The sequence below is a fragment of the Mesocricetus auratus genome, unplaced genomic scaffold (assembly GCF_017639785.1).
Source record: "Mesocricetus auratus isolate SY011 unplaced genomic scaffold, BCM_Maur_2.0 Super-Scaffold_100011, whole genome shotgun sequence".
Classification (NCBI taxonomy): Eukaryota; Metazoa; Chordata; class Mammalia; order Rodentia; family Cricetidae; genus Mesocricetus; species Mesocricetus auratus.
In genome coordinates, this window is record NW_024429195.1 from 21,836,121 (window position 1) to 21,859,633 (window position 23,513).

The following is a 23,513-nucleotide window of genomic DNA, read 5'->3' on the forward strand; positions in this document are numbered from 1 at the left end:
AACTGAGTAGCATCACTTTCTAGATCTTCCTGTGTAAGGAGGGAAAAGAAACTCCAACTAACCTATCTCTAACCATTTATCCCTTTCTCTAACCAAATATGGACAGGATTTTCTAGCTTCATACCTCTAATTCATATATCATGATGTTAAGGATGGTTGTGACTTTATGTTTTGAGACTTAAAAGTTTATAAAAATCATATGAAGGGGTAAAGGGAGAATAATGAAGAGAAGAACTTAGGTGAGAAAAATGAGAGGATTGGACAGAAGAAGTGGTCATGGAGGGATAACAAACATAACGATATTAAAAAGGCCACAGGGGAGGGGAGGAGAGGCAAGCTTAACTTCTGGTGGTCTGAGCAGAAACACCAGAGACCTGAGGACTGTGCACAGTAGATCCCAGCCTGCCCAGAAACTGCCAGCTTCTAAGTCCCAATCTCCACCCATGGTACAGGCGAGGTGAAGGTCCATCCTACCCAGAGTTTGCTAAGGTCCCTAAACTAGGACGACCTCCATCCAAGCCACAAGGGTATTGGACCTGCTCCCACCCACTGGAAAGGAACGATGGTCACATACCCACCAGAGGAGGAAGAGACTCCTTCTGCACCCACAGAAAGAAATGATGGGAAGGAGACAATACAAAAACACACACACCAACAGAAAAACCAATATGACACTGCCAGAAACTAGAGAATCTACACCCCCAAGACCTGAGCAGTCCATTGCAGGAGAAGCAGATGAGAAAGACCTTAAAAACGACTTCATGAAAATAATTGTTAAGGGAAGCTTTTTCTTGCTAGCCGCTTTGGTTTATCCCCCGCCAGCCGCCTGGGCTCTGTCGCTTTCTAGTCCCCAAATAAACACACAAGATGCTGTATTAATTATGAAGCTGTTGGCCTTGCTTATTTCTTACTGGCTAGCTCTGACTTAAGTAGTTACCTCATAATTGTTAATCTAAGTATGTCTCTTACCGGAGAAGTTTCCGGGCTCCTACCCGGCATTACATGTCGACTCTCTTGTGTTTCTCCTTCCCAGAATCCTCCTGGACTCCTAGTCCCTCCCATCTAGATTCCTATTGGCTCAACAGTACTTTATTGACAAATAACAGGCCAATAACAGGACTTCCCCAACAAATAATGGATACCCTCAAAGAAGATATGAGACAATGACTTAAAGACATAGAAGAAAAAAACCAAAAAATAAAAGAAATGGAGGGAAAAAATCCAAAAAGTGCAAAAAATGCAAGAAATGGAAGAAAAGACAAACCAAAAACTTCAACAAACGCAAGAAAGAGAGGAAAAGACAAATTACAAGAAACAATTCAAAAAGTACAAGGGTTGAAAGCTGAAATAGAGACAATAAAAAAAACACAGTCTGAAGGAAGGCTGGAAATAGAAACGCTGGGCAAACTGTCAGGTACTACAGATACAAGCATAATCAAAAGAATACAAGAGATGAAAGACAGAATCTCAGGTGTTGAAGATAACTAGGGGAAATAGATTAATCGACCAAAGAAAATCTTAAGTCCAACAAATCCTTAACACAAAATATCCAGGAAATATGTGACAGCATGAAAAGACCAAACCTAATAATAATCAGTATGGAAGAAGGTGAAGAAATCCACCTCAAAGGGGCAGAAAACGTATTCAACAAAATCATAGAAGAAAACTTTCCCAACTTAAAGAAAGACATGCCAATGAAAGTACAAGAAGCCTGCAGAACACCAAACAGAGTGGACCACAAAAGGAAATTCCCTCACCACATAATAGAACATATATAGAATAAAGAAAGAATATTAAGAGCAGCAAAGGAAACATACAAATGCAAACCTATTAGAATCAAACTTGCCTTCTCCATGGAAACTCTGAAAGCCAAAAGGTCCTGGATAGATATTCTACCAACACTAAGAGACCATGGATGCCAGCCCAGATTTCTATACCCAGCAAAGATTTCAATCACTATAGATGGAAAAAACAAGATATTCCATGAAAAAAAACAGATTTAAACAATACATATCCACCAACCCAACCCTACAGAAAGTCCTGGAAGGAAAACCCCAACCCAAGGGAGTTAACTACAACCAGAAAAACATAGTCAATAGATAATCCCACCTTACCAACAGCCAAAAGAAAATAGGTGGAAATCCACATATAATTCCACCACCATCAACTATTCCAAAACAAACAAGAATGAGCAATCAATGGTCATTAATATGCCTCAATATTAATGGTCTTAACTCATGCATGAAGAGACACAGGCTAACAGAATGGATTCAAAGACAGAACCCATCCTTCTGCTAAATACAAGAAACACACCTCAGCCTCAAAGACAGATATTACCTCAGAGTTAAGGGTTGGAAAAAGACTTTCCAATCAAATGGACCCAAGAAACAAGCAGGGGTAGCAATTGTAATATCTAACAAATTAGATTTTAAAATAAAATCAATCAAAAGAGATGAAGGAGGGCACTTCATACTCATCACAGGAGAAATACATCAAGATGAAGTTTCAATTTTTAACATCTATGCCCCAAATACAAAGGCACCCAAGTTCATAAAAGAAACATTACTAAAACTCAAATCACATATAAAGCCCCACACTTATAGTGGGAGACTTCAATACCCTGTTCTCACCTCTAGACAGGACCACCAGACAGAAACTTAACAAAGAAGCAAAGGAACTAATAGACATTATGACCCAATCTGGATTAACGGACATCTATAGAATATTCCACCCAAATAAAAAAGAATATAACTTCTTCTCAGCGCCACATGGAACCATCTCAAAAATCGACCACATATTTGGCAACATAGCAAATCTCAACGGGTAAAAAACTTCGAATAACTCCATGCACCTTATCAGTCCACCATGCGTCAAAATTAGAATGTAACAACACAAATTGCAGAAACCCTAAAAACTCATGGAAGTTGAATAATATACAATGGCATAATTCCTAGGTCAATGAAGAAATAAAAAAAAAGAAATTAAAGGCTTCCTAGAATTCAATGAGAAGGAGGACACAACATACCCAAACTTATGGAACACTTTGAAAGCACTGCTACGATGGAATTTCATAGCACTAAGTGACCACATGAAGAAACTGAAGATTAGTTGCACTAGGGAATTAACAGCACAAATGAAAGCTCTAGAACACAAAGAAGCAAATTCACCCAGGAGGAGTAGACACCAGGAAATAATCAAATTGAGTGCTAAAATCAATAAAGCAGAAACTAGGAAAACAATACAAAAAATCAATGTAATGAAGAGTTGGTTCTTTGGGAAAATCAACAAAATAGAAAAACCTTTATCCAAACTTACCAAATGACAGAGTGTGAATATGCAAATTAACAAAATCAGAAATGAAAAGAGGGACATAACAACAGACATTGAGGAAATCCAGAGAATCATCAGGTCATACTTTGAAAACCTGTACTCCAAAAAATTTGAAAATCTAAAGGGAATGGACAATTTTCTGGATAGATATCACTTGCCCAAAGTAAATCAAGAACAGATGAGCAATTTAAATAGACCTATAATACCTAAGGAAATAGAAGCAGTCATCAAAAGTCTCCTAACCAAAAAGAGCCCAGGGCCAGATGGCCTCAGTGCAGAATTCTACCAGAAATTCAAATAACAGCTTATACCAATTCTTCTCAAAGTATTCCATGCAATAGAAGCAGAAGGGCCTTTGCCAAACTCTTTCTACGAGGCTTCAATAACCTTGATACTCAACCCACACAAAGACATAACTAAGAAAGAGAACTTCACCAATATGCCTCATGAACATCATTGCAAAAATACTCAATAAAATACTGGCAAATTAGATCCAAGAACACATCAGAAAACTCATCCACCATGATCAAGTAGGCTTCATCCCGGGCATGCAGGGTTAGATCAACATACAAAACTCCATCAATGTAATCCACCATATAAACAAGCTGAGAAACAAAAGTCACATGATCATCTCACTAGATACTGGAAAAGCCTTTGACAAAATCCAACAGCCCTTCATGATAAAGGACATGGAGAGATCTGGGATAACAGGAACTTACTTCAACATAATAAAGGCTATATACAGCAAACCAACAGCCAACATCAAACTAAATGAATCGAAACTCAACACAATTCCTCTAAGATCAGGAACAAGAAAAGGCTGTCCACTCTCTCCATACCACTTCAATATTGTACTTGAAGTTCTAGCTAGAGCAATAGGACAACAAAAGGAGATCAAGGGGATACAAATTGGAAAGGAAGAGGTCAAACTTTCACTATTTTTAGATGATATGATAATTTACTTAAGCGACCCAAAAAAAACTACCAGGGAACACCTGCAGCTGATAAATACTTTCCGCAAAGTGGCAAGATACAACATCAACTCAAGAAAATCGGTAGGTAGCCCTACTATATACAGTTGATAAAAGGGCTGAGAAATAAATCAGAGAAATGTTGCCCTTTACGATAGCCACAAACAACATAAAATACCTTGGGGTAACACTATCCAAACAAGTGAAAGACCTGCATACCAAGAACTTTGAGTCTTTAAAGAAAGAAATTAAAGAAGACACTAGAAGGTGGAAAGATCTCCCATGCTCTTGGATAGGTAGGATAAACATAGTGAAAATGGCAATCTTACCAAAAGCAACATACAGATTTAACACAATCCCCATTAAAATCCTAGCACAATTCTTCACAGACCTTGAAAGAACAATAATCAACTTTGTATGGAAAAACAAAAGACCCAGGATAGCCAAAACAACCTTATTCAACAAAGCAACATCTGGAGGCATCACCATTCCTGACTTCAAGCTCTATTATAGAGCTGTAGTCCTGAAAACAGGTTGGTATTGGCACAAAAACAGACAGGTAGACCAACGGAATCCAACTGAACACCCTGATATTAACCCACACACGTATGAACATCTGATTTTGACATAGAATCTAAAAATGTACAATGGAAAAAGGAAAGCATCTTCAACAAATGGTGCTGGCATAACTGGATGCTGGCATGTAGAAGAATGTGTATAGATCCATGTCTATCTCCACGCACAAAATTTAAGTCAAAATGGATCAAAGACCTCAACATAAATCCAGCCACACTGAGCCTGTTAGAAGAGAAAGTGGGAGGTACCCTTGAACGAATTGGTACAGGAGACCACTTCCTGAACATAACTGCAGTAGTACAGACAACTAAGATCAACAATTAATAAATGGGACCTCCTGAAACTGGGAAACTTCTGTAAGGCAAAGGACACAGTCAACAAGACAAAAAGGCAACTAACCCTACATCTGACAGAGGACTGATCTCCAAAATTTACAAAGAACTCAAGAAGCAAGTCTCCAAAACACCAAAGGATCAAATAAAAAAATGGGGTACAGAACTAAATAGAGAATTCTTAGTAGAAGAGACTAAAATGGCTGAGACACACTTGAGAAAGTACTCAACATCCCTAGCAATCCAGGAAATGCAAATCAAAACAACTCTGAGATATCATTTCACTCCTGTCAGAATAGCTAAAATCAAAAATTCTAATGACAGTTTATGCTGGAGAGGATGCGCTACTGGTGGGAGTGCCGAATTTACAGCCACTTTGGAAAGCAGTATGGAGATTCCTCAGGAAAATGTGAATTAGTCTACCACAAGACCCAGCAATTCCACTCTTAGGTATATACCCAAAAGATTTACATTCATACAAGGATGTCTGTTCCAGTATGTTCATAGCAGCATTATTTGTAATAGCCAGATCCTGAAAGCAACCTAGATGCCCGTCAACTGAAAAGTGGATAGAGAAAATGTGGTACATTTACACAATGGAGTACTATTGAGTGAAAAAAAAGATGGAATCTTGAAATTTGCAGGCAAATGGATGGCACTAGAAGAGACCATCCTGAGTGAGGTAACCCAGTCACAAAAAGAGAAACATGGTATGTACTCACTCATTTATGGATTTTAGACATGAATCAGGGGAGTGCCAGCATACAATCCCACTGCCAGAGAGTCTAGGAAACAGATCCTTCATCCAGCAGCTGATGAAAGCAGAGGTAGATACCCACAGACAAACGCTGAACGAACTCCTGAAATCCAGTATCAGAAAGAGAGAACTGATGGGCAAAGGAGTTAAGACTGGGCTGGTTTAACCCACAGAAACAGTTGACCTGAACAAGGGTGAGCTCTTGGACCCCAGATAGATAGATGGCTGTGTGGAAAGCACTGGATTGACCCAAACCCCCTGAATGTGGGTGTCAGTGAGGAGGCCTAGGTAATCTATGGGGCCTTGGGTAATATTTATCCCTGGAGTACAAATAAAGTTTGAGTGCCCATGGGATGCTCTCTAAGCCAGGACTCTTGTGGGAAGGTCTAGGCCCTGCACTGAATGAAATGACAGTCAGTGGAGATCCATCATGGTGGGCCTCACCCTCCCTCAGGATCAAATTGGAAATTGGTTGGGGGACTGGGGAACCTGGTGAGGAGGTGGGGGAGAAGGGGAAGGAGATGGAGGTGGGATTGACATGTTAAACAAGATTGTTTCTAACCTAAACAAAAAAATACTAATTATTATTTTTAATAATGCCACATGGGAATGTATACTTTTAATAATCTCCATACACACAATGTATAGATATAGATGATAGATAGATAGATAGATAGATAGATAGATTACAGATAGACAGAGTGTTTGATTAGAGGTATCCTACAAAGGAGATAATGCAGATAACTTTAATATATGTTTGTGTAAATTCTTTGAGGGTCTCACCCAATGTTTGACCATACTCTCCCCTCAGTCTTCCCCTGACTATCTGTCCTACCTCAGCATGGAATGTTTTTATCTTGCTTTCCTTCCTGACACAGACCTACACAAATGATCCAGATTGTAGAGCCTTTTGGTTTTATTTTGCTTCACTTTCCCCATCTCTCCTCTTTTTGAATTCAATGAGGTTATGATCTAGTTCACTAAGCTTACTGTAATGTGCCTTCTTCCTGCCAGCCTGGTCCCTGTGCTGTGTCAACCCCAAATAACACACAGAGACTCTATTTGTTACAGTGCTGTCAGCCAGTTTCCAGGACTTCTCATTGACTAGTTCTGTCCTGAGTAGTAACCCATGACTACTAACATATATTTCTATAAGGACTTATCTTTCTGAGGACAGCATCCTGACACATCCTCTCTTCTGCGGGATCACATGGAGACCCTCTGCTCTTGACTACATTTCCCAGAATCCTCTTTGACTCTTAGTCCCACCTATCTTACTTCCCTATTGGCCAACAGTGCTTTATTTATATCAATCAGACAAACATATACACAGAAGGACTTCCCCCATTAGCTTATGATTCTGAATATCACCTAAAAGCAAATGGCTCCTGGATTCACTCAGTTGGATTTAAACGCTTTCAAATCCTAGGTTTTCATATCTGATTCTCCACTTAACATTTCTACTTGGGTTTCTAATAGGATGATACCCAAGACTAAAATTAGGACACTAAATTTTAGCATGTAGGACCTCTCCACCCTTAGAGCAGGTTTCACAACTCCAGTTGCTCAGGATACAACTCTGAATAACCCAGAATACTACACTTTGTCACATATCTAGTTCATGTTATATCCCCATAGATAATTTTATAGCAAAAAATCAATTTTTCAATTACAACAAAAGTGACATATAATGAATCTCTCTAATAAATATTAAAAATTGCAAAATGTACTTAAAGCTGTATATTGTACGTGTGAGGGCGTGGTAGGTGTGTGTGTGTGCATTCATGCTGGCCCACAATTCCAGGGTGTACATGGATATCAGAGGACAAATAAAGGGGTAGGTCCTGGCCATCTACTTTATTGCTGAACGTACCAGGCTATGCCCATGAGCTGTTAGGAACTCTCCATGCTCCACTCCCAGCCCCATGTAGGTAGAAGCCTTGGAAATACAGATGCACACTGCTGCATCCAGCATACTTCAGATATAGGGATTCAAACTCCGGTCCTTTCCTAGCTTAGCTTCTAATCCTGCTGTCTGTGTGGAACATGAATGATCACTTTCTATACCACTTCACTTCTTTGAAACAGGGTTTGAAGTTTAAGGGCATAATGCCATAAGTCTCTCGCCTTGACTTTGACCTAGTTTAAGGAAGCACTTAACTCTCATTAAGCTCTTTTCACAGGTAAAAAGGTGAACTGTATCATAGCTCTTGTGTTCCTTCTATAAATACAGTGCTGTGCACGTACATACGTATGTACATACATACACATGAATGAAGGTCTGATGATGACAGCACACACAAAGACAGAATATCCCTGCATTGCTTTAGTGTTGGTCACCTGGGAAAGTACTCATTACAGAGTGACAGCCATGGGCCATTTTCCCTGTTAAACTCAGATGAAAACTAAGCTACTTTGATCCAACCCTTTTGAAAAGATAAGACTAGTGTTATGGCTAAAACCTCGGCTGACAGATTTCAAATAAGACCTGGGTTTGAAGCTATGGGGTTTAAGAGAAAGAACAAAGAGCTTCAGAAACCCCAACAATGGGAGCAGCTGGGAGAGTGGCATAAACTGCGCAGACCACTTTCCTTATCACAGGAGGTGTCCTTTCCTTTTGCAGGACAGTCGTAATTGCCCATGCCAATTGCTTAGAATGCTTTTTCAGGCTAATTACCTGCTGGCTCTCATTAGAAACATGGACAGTACTTTTAAAACTACCTAATCCTCAAATCTTCCTTTGTGGATTCTGGGGCAAAATGATGGCCAATTGCTGACCCATAATCCAGTGTGGCATAGTTGCAGAGAGGCAGAAATGGAGGCAAAAAGGACAGGAAGCTTGGAAGATGTGTTAGCATGGGCTGGGGCCATAGGGATGGTGGAGTAGGTGTGGATATGAGCAAGGTGCACATATACATCTATGAAACTTATAAATTATAAATAAAAATACTATTTTAAGAAGATCAACTTTTCTGGCATTAGTAGGAAACGTTATTTCACAGCAAACCCCTGATCCTCTGGCTCTTCTGCATGCCACTTCTGCAAGGTCCCCTGAACGCAATACAAGTGAGAAAAGCTTGGAGTGGGAGAAATGGTCTTCTCCGGGGAAGAGCATACAAATTGGTTGTCCTGAGCCAAATGGTCAGCTCTGAAAATGTCCATACTAATAATAGTGCATGGACTAAGTAATTTATATTTAGGAAAATATATGTATACGTAATAATAACAATTAACAAAGAGGAGTCTATGAGTTTGAAGGACAGTTTGCCCTCCACCCACTCCTTTGATTCCTCCCTACCTCCCCTCTTCCCCAGATCCATGCCCCCCCATCTCCCTTCAGAAAAAAAGCAAACTTCCAAGAAACAACAAGGAAACACTACAAAAGGCCTCATATCAAGGCTGGACAAGGCAACCAAATAGAAGAAAAAGGGTCCCATGAGCAGGCAAAACAAAAACAAAAACAAAAACAAAGAGTCAGGGACACACCTGCTCCCCCCACAAAAACATCTAATTAGCCCAGCAGTGGTGGCACGCACTTCCATTCCCAGCACTTGGGAGACAGAGGCAGATAGATCTCTGGCTTAGAGGTCAGCCTGATCTACATAGAGAGTTTCAGGGAAGCCAGAGCTATATAAAGAAACCTTGTCTAAGAGCTGTAACATATATGCAGAGAACCTTGTGCAGATCCATGCAGGCCTGTTGCTTGCCAAATTTCAGTCTCTCTAAGACCATGGGAGCCCTGCTCAGTTGATTCAGTGGCCATGTTCTTCAGGCACCTGTCATCCCCTCTGATTTATTCTCCACCCTCTTCTGCAGGGTTTTCTGAGCTCTGAGGAGAGAGACCCAGTGAAGACCGCCCCAATTCAAGGAAGGGAAGCTGTATTTTGACTGACAGTCTCCAAGGCTGTCTGTCAGAGAAGACACAAGAGCAGATCTCCCTGGGGTGACACAAGAGGGAGGTCCTTTTCCACATCGTGGTGGTTAGGAAATGCATACTGTAGACCAGTATCAGAGGCAGCTGGAACAGTCAACCCCTTCCCCTGGAGATCAGCCTCTGTGGGTACCATGTCACAAAGTCTCTATAGTTCCCCACAAACAGCATCATGATCTGGGAACCAAGTATTGAAATGCCTGACTGAGACTGAGTGTGTGTGTGTGTGTGTGTGTGTGTGTGTGTGTGTGTGTGTGTGTGTGTGTAGATGAGTGTGATTTCAGTCTCACGTACCCTCAAAGAGGCCTTCTCATCAATCTACCCCATCCCAGAACTCTGTGGTAGCTTTCTTTGCATCATCACACTTGTAACCGACTCTTATGATATATCTATTTCCTTTATCATCGTAGAAGCCTTGTTTCAGAGGGTGAAGGGTAGATTTCACACATGTATTGTGTATTTGTCACTTTAATCGCTTGATTCAGGGGTCCAGAATAGTGTTTGCTACATAGATTAAGTTCGTTATGCACACAATTGAAGAAGAAAAGGAACATTGCTCATAATTATCCTGGGATGTCAACTGTGCACTCTTCCTGTTAGAGAAACTGCAGCCTAGGTCATCCTACACTAGTCTCTGCTGAGTTGTCTGTCATCCAGCAAAAGAAGTGAGAAAAATTGGCAGCACCTTAGATAGCTTCTAAGGGTCTGGTATAAGCTGAATGGTTCTTCTCACTGGAGGATGACCACTTAACAGAGAACATCTCTGCACTCCAGCCAGGGCTTCCAGTAACCATCCATCTTAGTTGGTAACTACTTATTCTCCTTGTCACCATACTTACAGGATAACTAGAAATGTCTGAAGACATTTCTGGAGGACTGCTACTGGCATCTGACAGGTAAGAAGTGAATACTGCTGCTAAATATCTAGATATAACAAAGACAGCACCCCACCCAGAGAGGGTTGCCCCTGCTGAGAGGCCATTGGAACTGAGATCAACAAAACCTGAAAGTAACCAAAGAAACAATATACGAAAATAATTATTCCCATCCAATTGTATTTTCAGTCCCAATGATCTTAAGCTAATATGATACTTTTTTAATATTGCTACATGATTATTTTTAAAGATTCTTTTTTCCCTAGAAGTGGATTTAAGAAGGAGAGAAAGAGTGGCTTTCAAAATAAGAAAGGTTGAGAATATGTCAATAAAGTTAGCTTTACCAAGGGACCTGAAGTACACTGTGAGCAATGTCATTATCACATTCCCTCACAGATATAGATGTTGGAAACGTAACAAACTATGTTGATACATGAGCTATAGAACCTTTGTTACACCAGGTTCACAAACTATGTTGATACATGAGCTATAGAACCTTAGTTACACCAGGTTCTGTTTTGGTTCTTGTTGCTGTTGCCTATAGTTGCATGTTTTTTACTCAAAGCAACATTCAGGTGTTGTTATCCCAGGAGCAAAAGAAGCAGCTTCGTGACAAAATGATAGAATATTCTGAAGACTCCTTACCTATAATGAACCAAATTAATGTAATGACCAAGAGTGGAAATGGAAGAGGGTTATCATGGAACCTGAAAGGACACCCAATTCTTATCTAGGACCTGATATGTGACACACCTGACATTATTTCACCTAATTTGCTGGGCTGTCCTCTGAGGTAGAATTGCCCCCATTTTACTGAAGAAATCACAGAGGCTGTAGCATGCTTACCCTGATGAAGGTGAAAATTAGTACAGTGTCCGAAGCTTCTTGCAGAGAGTAATATTGTCCACATTCATTTAGACACCCCTTTAATTCAACACATTTATTTTTAACATGCACACAAAACACGAGACACAATTGTAGGCCCAGGAAAACAGTTTTAAATGGAACTGAATATCTTCCTAAATGGAACTTAATTGCACTTAAAAACAAAACAGAAAAAGTTGCTTAGATTTTCATTCATTTCCTTCTCCCTGGGAACTGAGCCATTACCCAGCCATTCACCCAAAGTGCACCAGCTGGTCCATGGTGCAAAGGGGTAGTGGGAAATGATGATAGAATTCTTCACAAATAATTTTTGCTACGTTGTGTTGTTTTGAAAATGCTATAATGTTAAGGAGCAAGGTAAATTCTTTTACAATTCTTTTCTATAAAAATCAGATTATGTTAACAATATGCCTACTTCTATACACAAAGCTTAGAGGATGTTCTTAGCAGAAAGAATAAGAAGGAGCCCATTGGCTCAGTAAGTCTGAATAATTATGGGAAACCATCAGAGGAGAGCACGAGAAAACACAGGAAAGTTTTGATCTTTAGCAAAAATGAAATCATGAATCCTTTTGCACGACCAGTTCATCAAAAAGCAATGAGCGGTCTGCAAGACAGTGAGCATGCTTACAAGCTTTCAGTTTTCTGCTTTGTTTGAGGCAAGCTGTAGAAAACGAAGTGGGTGCTCTACATTTGATTATTTGAATTCGACTGCTACTTAGGATGGAATCTGAATTCACTTGTCCAACTACTCCCAAAGGAGAGAAAAAAGTAAGGACAGTGGAAATTTATAAGACTGTTTTTGAAGAAGTGTGAAAGAAGAACTCTCAGAAAATGTAAATTCCCAACACAGAGTTATAGCAAGGAGTAAGTCATGCTTGAATGTGCTGGAAAAAACTCCCCATGGGGAGGGGAAGGAGTAAACTATGGAAAGTACTGGAAGTGGGGGCCTGCTTGGAGTGTTCAAAGAAAACCAGACTGATTTTGGTACATTTCCTAAGACCAGAAGTACCTTACAGCAGGTGTGAAATGAAAACTAAGGAAGATCACATGGAGCCAGAGCCACAGTAAGGACTGATAAAGACAGGAATAACCTGATACATGTTAGTAAGTGACAACTCTGATAGCATGGAATTAGGGGAACTGGAGAGCTTACTGTGCCAGTGTTCAGATGGGAAGGGATTCCTGAGTTCTAAACTTCCTTCACAGAAGCAGAGCTTAGGACAGGAATAGACGCCAAGCAGGATGCAAAAGCAAGGGAGGAATAAAGAAAGACTCTGAGATGTTTGGGTTGAACAATTGGCAGAAGGAACTGCGTTTACTGAGAAGAGAAAGACTTCTGGAGCAACAGATTTTGTGAGGAAATTCAAAAGTTCAGTTTTTGATGTGTTAGTTTTGAGATGTCTAATTAGCATGTAAGTGCAGATGTCCAGTTGAAAATGGAACAGAAAAATCTGGACTTTAGGACTAAGATATGACTACAAGTACAAAACTGAAACATCCTAAAGCAAAGACTCTCAACATGTGAATCATGACACCTTTGAAGTCACAGATCAGATATTTACACTATGATTCATAACAGTAGCAAAATTACATTCCTGAAGTAGCAATGAAATAATTCTATGGTTGGGGGTCATCACAACATGAGGAACTGCATTAAAGGGCTGCAGCAATAGGAAGGTCAAGAACTACTGTCCTAAGGAATAGGTGTCTTTTAACGCCTTAAAATTGGATAAAAAATAACATAGAAGGTTGAGGTTAGGCTTGAGCTCCATGTCTCCCTAACCCTTTACATTTAGAAAGCTAAGGTTAATACAGCAGAGGAATAAAAAGTAGGGTAGTGTGAAAAGAGATAAGAAGTCAAAGAAAGTACCTCCACAAAGAAGAAATGATGAATAGTACCAATGATGTCCCATATACAGACTACTAAGGCTGCAACAGATAACATTGTATTGCATATACAGAGTTGTTTCACTTCAATTCATTGAGTGGTCTATAGAGCAGATAGAAGTGCAAAACTATCATCAACTATATCAAGATTGTCTATCAGAAATCAGAGATGAGACTAGAGTTGAAAGAGGAAGAGTTATGGGAATTTATTCTATATCGATTTTTAATGTGAAATACTACAGATAAGGATTGTTTTTCTCTAACATACATCCAGAATTTCCCCAATTGATATAACCAAACTTTCTCACATAAATTGGTTTGGGAACATGGGTGAACACATGGGGGGTTAGCTGGTCATAATGCTTCTGTTGGCTGTCTTTCTACACTGAGGATGAATTCATTTTATCCACTCATGCAAACATTCATCCAGGTCTTATTGGAAGCTTCTGATCAAACAGGATAGTATTCACACTGAAAATAGAGCTAAAAGAATACAAATATGATTACTGTCCTTACTGAGTCTACAATCTGCCAATGGGATAAAGACAGGAAATAAGACAAGGTTCCAATAGTCATGAAAGAGAAGCATGGGGACTTAGACGTCACTGGTCCTTATCAGGAAGCAAGAATTCACCCTACATTCAATTGAGGCCTCTTTGGAAGGTCAGAGAGGTGAATCTGAAGTAACAGCAATGAGATAAGTGTATAGTCCTTCCCTACATCCAAGGAAAAGACCAATTGAAGGGACCAAACTCATAACGGTTTAAGCATCATGGAGACAAAAGACATTCAATTCAAAACAAATAAATTGAAGAAGGTCTAGAAATAGAGATGGAGCCAGGAGGTAAGGAATGGAGCCTTAAAGAGCAATGCTATGTATTTAGCAGAGGCAGATAGTTTTCTGCTTTTATATGGACCTCTGTAAATCTCTATTTTTATATAGGCCTCTGGTAAACTTGTCTAGCTCAATGCTTCTATCCCTATTGACAATTCTCTCTGAAATACTCATTACCCAATTTTCACATAACTGATTCATTACAGTCCTTCAAGTTTTCCTTTCCATGCCATGAAAATCTGTTCTATGTCAAGTACTCACTACACCTTGCACAGCTTTCCTTTTCTAAAATTGCATTGTCCTTATTACAGTGTGTTATCAGCTACTCTTACTATGAGGGATAATAACTTACTAAATTCACCTTCTTGTTGCTTCATAGAGCACATCATAATGCTCAACAGATGTTTCTTGAGTTTATTAAACAATATTAAGTAAAGGCTTAAAATATAGGTTGAGACAAACTTATTCTCTTTATGTCTTTTGTTTGTTTTGGAGGGGTTGTGATTTTGTTTGTCATTATTGTCACTTGAGTGCTGGCATAACTAGTGTATATCACCATGTCTGGATTATGAAGTCCTGGGAATTGAATCCAGGGGTTCATGCAGCAAAACAAAAATACGCTACCACCTGAGTACATTACCAATGATAGATGAATTTTAACTTGATGAATAGGTAAATAAGGTTATATTCTTATCTTTCATGAAATTTTTACCAAATGTGATAGATCATAAATGACAGATAGATAATGAATAGCTAGAGAGATGATAGATGGATGTTTGTCTTTATCATTTAGCAAATACTTGTAAAATTTATCAAGATACATCTCAAAAGATTAGGAAGATTTCTAGTATCTATTTATGCTGTGAAATATCTAGGTCAAGCAAGTTTACTAAGGTCTAAGATCATCTCTGAGATCCAGTGGTAACACCGACATCTAGTGGTTATTATTCTAAGTTAGCTGTCTCAATCTTTCAGAGGATAAAGTTATTTTTAAATTATTAAAGTGCTATATAGCTATGAGTTCACACATTGCAGATATTGTTAGTTAAATTAGAAATTATCCAATTGAAACAGGGTATTAGTGAAATAAATAAACTGTAAAGAAATGCAAAGCATGAATCAAGGATGTGAAGCAGCCCCGGTTGGCAGAGCATGGAATTCTCTTGAGCCCATTGTGTTTTCTTTGAATGATAGGCCCATGAGGACTTCAAAAGTGAGCTTCTAAGGTCAAAGACGCATGCTCCATTTCCATTCCCCCTACCCATTCTCTCAGTTCCATATATTTAATTCAACCACAATTTGCAGGAGCTCGCAGAACATTACTCAATTAGTTTATTTTCTATAGCTCCCTCTAAAGCATAAGTTCCACAGTGGCAAAAATGTTTACGCAATGTTTGTGTTTCTCTTTACAGTATTTCTATAATTAAAAAAGAATGCCTGGCCTATATTGGAAACATCATGAAATATTTGTGATTGAATAAAATGAATCTGAAAATGATGAATTAGACGGAATTAAACAAAAATACCTACCCTATCTGTGGATAGAAGGACAAACATTTAGAATGTGGTTAGGAATTATGCTGGTTTAGTGAAGTGGTGGTTGTAGCCTCTGCTCCAAGATCCTTGACTTCACTAGTCTTAGGTAGTTGGCTAGGTTTCTAGTGTAAGACATAGTTTCCCTCTTTTCGAGTGGGTGTTAAGTCAAATTAGAGAACTGTTAGCTGCTGTCAATGTATCAGCACCATTACTGCACCCTTAGGGTTATCATTCCATGTTGACATTGTTTCAGTTCACAGCCATCATAGCTGGGTAGGGCTGTTGATTGCTTCCTGCCTATGGAACTTTCATGGTGCCTTCTAGTAGCATGAAAATTAGATTCCGGGAGTTGGCATTCTTGTCAGTTCCAGCTCAGGAGCCTCTGCGTCTGAACTGCATGATGTCTTCAGCAATAAAGACTTCCCTTACACGTCTGAGGGATAATCAAGGACAACAGTAATCATCTCAAAATCTTAGAAATGTCTGTGACAGCTGTACTAACCAAAAACTCAAAAGAGGGCTTCCCATGCCTGGTATCAAGGGTTTTGTTAGACGATCTTTGACACTTAGAACACTGCCAAGCCAAATGAGAAAATCTCAATTAAACTACATTTGTAAATTTACACATAGAGTTACCCGTTATTAAAGAAACATCATCTTGCAACAAACTGAGACTACTAGAGAAAACCATAACCCAACAAAATGCATGGTTGGCTGCCAATTCCCAATGGATACATCTATAGCTACATCTGAAGCTCAGGAAGCACTGCAGAAGAGGAGGTGTCAAGGTGGTGAGAGATGGGAGACCAGGGAGTCTGCTGGGAGATTGCTTCTCACAGGACTGTCAGAAGTAGCACCCATTAAGTCTCACCCACATAAACTACACAGGGACAACAATACACATGACAAGGTGAATGGGGTAAAAACTACAAGGCCTCAACTCTACAAAAAGAAATACAAGAAACTAAGGGATGTTAAGAGAATTAATCTTCCCCAGGGAAGATCATACAAATTAGCTATTTAAAATCAAATGGTCATCTTCAAAAATATGCATGAGTAACATTATAAAGACTGAGCAGGTTATGTTTAGGAATATATATACATACATATATAAATACATATATGCATGTGATGATAATTAATGAAAAAGGAAGCCATGAGTTTGAAAGAGCATGGTTAGGTCTTTGGGTGTTTGGAAGGTGGAAAATGAAGGGGGGCGATGACATAATATCAAAAGTAAAAGAAATAATAAAAAAGGAAAAGTCCCTACCCTTAGCATCCGTGGAACTATTAGTATGCCAAGGTGTGTTGTAAATTCTAAAGGAAACCATCATAGCCTTTCTACAATATTATTCCTCCTGCCTAGTCTCTTTAGATTATAAAGGCGGTGTTCTGTAGAATACATACACTCTGGCAAAAGTATGATCTGACCTATGATTTATAAGACTAAATTCACCTATTGTGATACTCAAATTTTAAATTAACATAATATATAATGCTTACAATACAATATAGTGAAAACACAGGTGAGAAACCATACCTTTGATAGTGTGTGAAGTGATACAGAGAAGAAAAGAGACATACTTCAATGAATAGCCTATGATAGACTATATTCAAATAATATGCATCTCATATCTTTTCTTTTTGACCTCAAGGATTATCAAAATGGAAGTTTGAATTGCATTGAAATAAAAGATAGACTTGTCATGCAGAGAAATAACATTGAATAGAATCAGAAGGCAAAATAATTGCTCTTTCATCAGCGAAACCAGGGTCATGATACAAAAGAAAGACAAATCATTTCATTTCATTTAAAGCAGCAAAATTTCCGTATAAGATTTTAGGGATGATGATTGCAAAGGTATTTAATGGAAGACCGTGACCTCTAGCATTTCAGTCCCATTTTACCTTAGACGAGCCCTTTCTGTTTTAATCCATTCTTATTTTAGTAGCTGCATAGGGAATAGAGAGAATCCTTTCTGAAATTTGATTGCACGGTATTGCCATCACAGCATGCTTGTCATCTTTCATGGGGAGAACAGGTCATTCACACTTTGTTAAATCCTTAGAAACACAGAGAAATTCAGCATAGTACTAAGGTGGTACTATCCATTACAAGATAGAACTAGACTCTGCACAGCAAAATTAAATTGCCTGTCATCTTTTCACATGCTGAGCTAGTCTCAGACTTTCCCTTACTGTTGGAAGGATTGTATGTTTAGTACTATTCTTTAAAATGAAAATTATTTTAAAGTAATTACAAAAACACTGCAGAAATTTATGAGATGTGTCTGCTTCATTTTCAAGGATCATAATCATAATCAGTCCCATCTTAATCCACAAATCTTTCCTGAAAACAGATAAACCAAAATCAGTTCAACTTCTTCTTGGTGCTTGCTCTATAGATAAGTGTGTGGCAGTGTGTTTTCATGGAGCAGACAAGCTTGCTACGTTAGATTTCAGAACACCTAAATTGAAGCTCCAGCTTATCTACTAACTGGTTACATTGCCTGCCCAATTAATGTAGCCTTTTTGACCTGTATCCTCTTCTATTAAATGTGGATTGTAACTCTGGTCCTATATGCCTCACAGGATTGTGAAATAGTAGCTATAAAAACTTCCTTTGAAACTGTCTAAAGTTCTTTGGTGATGAGAGGATATACAGAGCCTGTTGTAAAAGAAAACATTGAATTTCCTTCAAGGGATTAGATAAAACCTAAATAATGATGCTACCATTGGCAACTTCAATCATCTGTAGGCATTTATAAGAGAAGTCAAAATAGGAAATGCATATACTACCTGAATAATGCCTTAAAACAATAAATAACCAATATTAGCTAATTATCTCCATGTCTCCAAATTATTGACAATTATTACTAGTAATAGCAACATATTGGTCTAGAGATGATCAAATGTGAAAGACCAATGTTCAGCAACTCAATAGTTAAGTTAGAATAAAAGTTTTTGGACTCAAAATGACTGCAAATTTGGGTGCAATCACTAAAATTATGTGCCATTTTCATTGGACTAATAGGTGCCCTGACTGCTACTAAACGTAGTTTGGGGTATGTTCAAATGTATCCAGGAGACATTGATATCTGAATTAGTTAATGGGGAGACAACTGCTGTCACCTGTAGAGGTAGACATCACCCAATTCACCAAGGGCCAAAACAGCCCCAAAAGGTGGTCTTTGCTCTTGAACTGAGGCACCAATCTTGTTCTGCCTTAAGGTTTCAACTGAGTACTCCTGGTTCTTGGGACTTCAGACCTAGTCTGGGACTTACACCATTGCAGTCATGGTGTACAGGCCTTCAGTTTTGAGTTGCAGCTAAATTATTGGTTTCCATCCTGTAAAAGACTTCCCTGAATAGTCATATGGATCCATCCTTCTACGAAATCATTTCTATTAATCTACACATTTGAGAGGAATGGTGTGTGTGTGTGTGTGTGTGTGTGTGCGCACACGCACACATGAGCACGTGTGTGCGTGTGTGTTGAGTGTCTTCCTCTCTTGTTGCCCATCTTATTGAGAGATGATCACTCTCTGAAATGAATCAGCATGACTCTCTGACAAGCAAACCCCAGGGAGCCCCATCTCCCCAGCACTAGTATTATGGATACGCACCACTACATCCAGTTTTACGTCTATACATTTTAATCTACACCTAGATCTATAAGGCAGATCCCAGTGCTTGTAATTCTGTGAAGAAACATGGCTAACACAACCCCGAATACTATTTTTTCCTGACTGGATCTTGTTTTAGTCATCTTGCTCTTTTGACAGGAATAGATCCTTATCACTAATACCATCTATCCTCCTTAAATACTAATCTTACATAAGAGATATTATTCATTTCTCACAGTTAGGTACCGACCTGAGGATGTTGTCTTTTCTTACTCTGTGTTTTGTTAGATTGCCACTGTCGTCCTTAGCCTTCCGCAGTTAAGCTGCTTCATAGAGCTGCACACGTTACCTCCTGAGCCACTCACCCTTTGCCACATTCACAGCCAGCTCTCTGTCATGGAGGGCGCTTTCTATAAGCTGTCTTGAATTTAATGGTCATCTGTTCTTCGGCAGCTGGCACATATGCAGTGAATCTAGCATGTTGGTTCTTTACATAAGGATACAGTAGAAAGAGGAGAATCATTTCACATTTTCTCCATTTTTTTTCAAGATATACAGAATTCTACTCGAGAGTGAATATACTTGAGAATGAGGATATAAATAAATCTGCAATGGAGACATAGATGCAAATATAGTCACAAGGTTATTCCTGTTGAGCATGTTATGGTCACATTTGATAGGAGAGTGAGTGGCAGCTATTGGCAGCGCTAATGTCACCACCACTAGTCCCAATCTGTCACACAACTGAAAAGCAATAGTAATATTGTACATGAGTACTTGGTCATATTTTTTTAGGTTTTTCTTTTCAATTGTGTGTGTACATTTGTGTACGTGTGTGTGTGTGTGTGTGTACATGTTTGTGTGTGACTATGAAGGTCAGAAGAAAGTGTCAGATCCATAGGATCTAGAGTTAGAGACAGTTTTGAACTGGAAAACATGGGTGTTGGAACTGAACTCCAATACTCTGAAAAAGTACGGATTCTTAATTACTAAGACATCTCTTTACCCCTAAGATGTTTTCTTATCCTTCATGAAGAATGCAAAAAGATACTCATTAAAAGATCTTACTAGATTTAATGATAATAGTATAAGGTAACAAAATTATTTTTTAAAGTGTGCTTACTGTGCAAAACGAGCTCCAAAACTTGGTTCTCTGGATTTCTGATCCTCTATGACACTCCCACAGTTCGTTCTACTGTAAGTGTTAATTCTGAAGATCCCTGTTGATACAGAATTAGCTATGTCAATGACCTTCAGCTTTGACCAAAGCTAAGATAGTCTTTTGCTTTGAGCAGTAGTAGGAAGGTGTCTGGAGCATGATACATGGAGGGTGAATGTAACTCCACCTGCCCTTGAAGACAAGGAACAATTAGAAAAGCCACCAGGATGCCCCTCAGGGCCAGGGCCATGCCAACTCCATGAACCCCATCAGAAGATGAACAGATCGATCTTTGGGCCTCTAGGTACCTCTCATATAAAAGAGTGGAGGGCTTTTTTCCCCTAAAATATAACCATTGATGTATTAAAAGCTCAGTGAGTTTAGTCACTTTTTATCTTTCCCTTTAAATCTGAATGATTGTACTGGGCTTTTAAGGTCTGTGCCAACTAACTAGGGCATTTTAGTAATCTATTTTTAATATGTACCAACTTCTGTTCTTTTTAGTTCTGCCTTAAGACATACTTTTATCTTCACTGGTATGCAGAGATCATCAAAAAATATAAGTTCTCTATTACATGACAACACATAATGAGTCTTAATGAAGCCGGGGAACAGCTGTTTAAAACTCCCGTTGAATAGCTTCCTAAGCAACATTCACTTATGATAGCCTTTCTGCAGCAACATTGCCTGAGTCTCAGAACTCACCATACATATAATGAGAAGGGTGAGCATGAGATTTTCCTCTGGTTTCATTAGATATTTTCTTCTAATCAGAATGCTAATATACCATTATGAATTAGTACATTCTGAGCCATCAGCTCAGTGTCTTTCACCTTTTAATTATATTTCTTCATAGAGCAGAAAAGAGAGTAAATGTTACTATGCAAATTTTTAGAAGAGTTCATGTCCTGGATGAAAATGAGAAGGGGAGAGAGAACATAGAATAAACTTATTTTTTTAATTATATTGGAAACATGTTGTAACTGCAAAATGTGGGAAATTAAACTAAGCCTAGAAGATTTCAAGGGAGATGTGCAATCTGAAATTTAAAGAATTTTAGCTTCACTATGTAGGTTAATATGTGTGAAGAACAACTAAAACACACTCCGATATGAACTTAATCTCATCCTTTATTCATTTGCACTTTCAAATAGACTTCTATAACTTGCTTAATTTTTCACTCTACATGTCAAGAGCCTAAAATGAAAAATTAATAGTTGTAATAGTTTCACAATCTCATTAATCCACATGGTTCTCATTACTTCAGGAATCCAAGGTTTTTATAGATGTAATTTTTTTTACTTCCCACTCTGATTCATTTTCTACCAGTTACTTCTCTAGGTGAAGCCCTACTTCCTGTCTCTGGTAGGTAGAATGTAAATGGTCCACTAAGAAATGTGCTTCTACTTAGCATAGAGCGTTTCACAGAGTAGACACTGGTGATTTTCTAAATAACTGAAAAAGTATCTTTATCCACAATCTTTAGGAAACTTAACTCCTTCACATAATTTTGAAGGTATCCTTATGGTTGCTTCCATCATTATGTGGTGTTTAGTTAGCCAAGCAGAGAGGACTCCAGTGGATTCTCCTTGGAGGGCAATCAAAGTACACTGTGTGCTGGTTAGATATTTTTGAGACTGTCTCATGATAAATTACTGTTTTTCCCAGTGATGACATGTTGTATTTCTACCATTTTTACTATTTCATTTCACTACATTTCTAAGAGTTTTCTGGCAGCATATTCCAAGATAAAGGGCTATTCATGTTCATTAAAAGTAGGCATTTTGTACTTGAGCATAACAAATAGCATGAATGTTTTCATCTTCTCTTTTGAACAACAATATAAATATAGATAGAATAAGGAATGGATGTCCAGTATCTACCTTTGTGGGACTAGAGGACATCTGTGAGTCAAGTCTTCTGTAAATGTAAATCAAGTAGTATCTGAATAAAATTGGAAAAAGAGAATAGAGAAAGTGAAAACTCAGAGCAGGAGGAGTAAACAGAACCATGCCACAGTTATAGGCTTCAGGAAAAGGATTAGAGCCCAATTCTCCAAAACAGGAACAGAACTTCTGAGTAAAATGAACAATCTCCCTTTGCAGAAATGGCACATGTCTTGTAGCAAGACATTTTCCTGAGCAAATTTAACATAAAAAGCAATCTCTCTCTATCTCTCTCTCTTTCTCTCTCTCTCTCTCTCCATGTCCCCCTCCTCTAAACACACACACACACACACACACACACACACTCAAATACGCATGCTTACATACACACATTGCTCACATAGACACACACCACATGCATACATACATATTTGAAGCAAGCAGACTATTCCTGAAGTGAACTACAGGAGAGAAATTGGTGGGTGGTTCTCAGCAATACTAAGCTCTATAAATAAAGTCAAACAAATACACTAACACATCATTTTAGTTCATAGGGAGAACTGTTAGAAAAATTTCCTGTAAAGAACTGCGGAGTTGCACAGTCTTAGTCCCCCCTCCGCAGCCAGCCCTCTGCTTGAGGTGAGTGTGGGCTCTACCTCAGGCCCCAAGCCATCCCCCTGCTTACAACTTCCTGGGCCTGCTCAGAGCCTAGAATGGACTTGACCCACAAGAAAGGACTGCCTTGAGTCTGGCCACACCTCAGTCTTGGCCCCCATCCACTCCTGGCTCTCTGCTTGTGGTGAGAATGGGATCTTCTTGGGGCCCCAACTCCCTACATCCCATGCTTGGATCTTCCCGGGCCTTCCCCTCGCCTAGAGTGTCTCAGTCCCTCCTGCACCAATCATGAGATCCATCAGAGTACTG

At 38.9% G+C, this 23,513-nt stretch overlaps 1 long non-coding RNA gene across 2 annotated transcripts in view; it reads left to right on the forward strand.

Annotated features, from left to right (window-relative positions):
* LOC121143201 overlaps window positions 1-23,513 on the forward strand; it is a 114,400-nt gene that overhangs the window by 78,125 nt on the left and 12,762 nt on the right. The window contains exon 4 of one of the 2 annotated variants that reach the window (XR_005880375.1): window positions 10,739-22,924. The exons of the other annotated variant lie outside the window; for it this stretch is intronic. This is a non-coding gene — a long non-coding RNA (uncharacterized LOC121143201). Of the gene's footprint in view, window positions 1-10,738; window positions 22,925-23,513 lie in introns of those variants that run through there. 2 annotated transcript variants of the gene reach the window in all.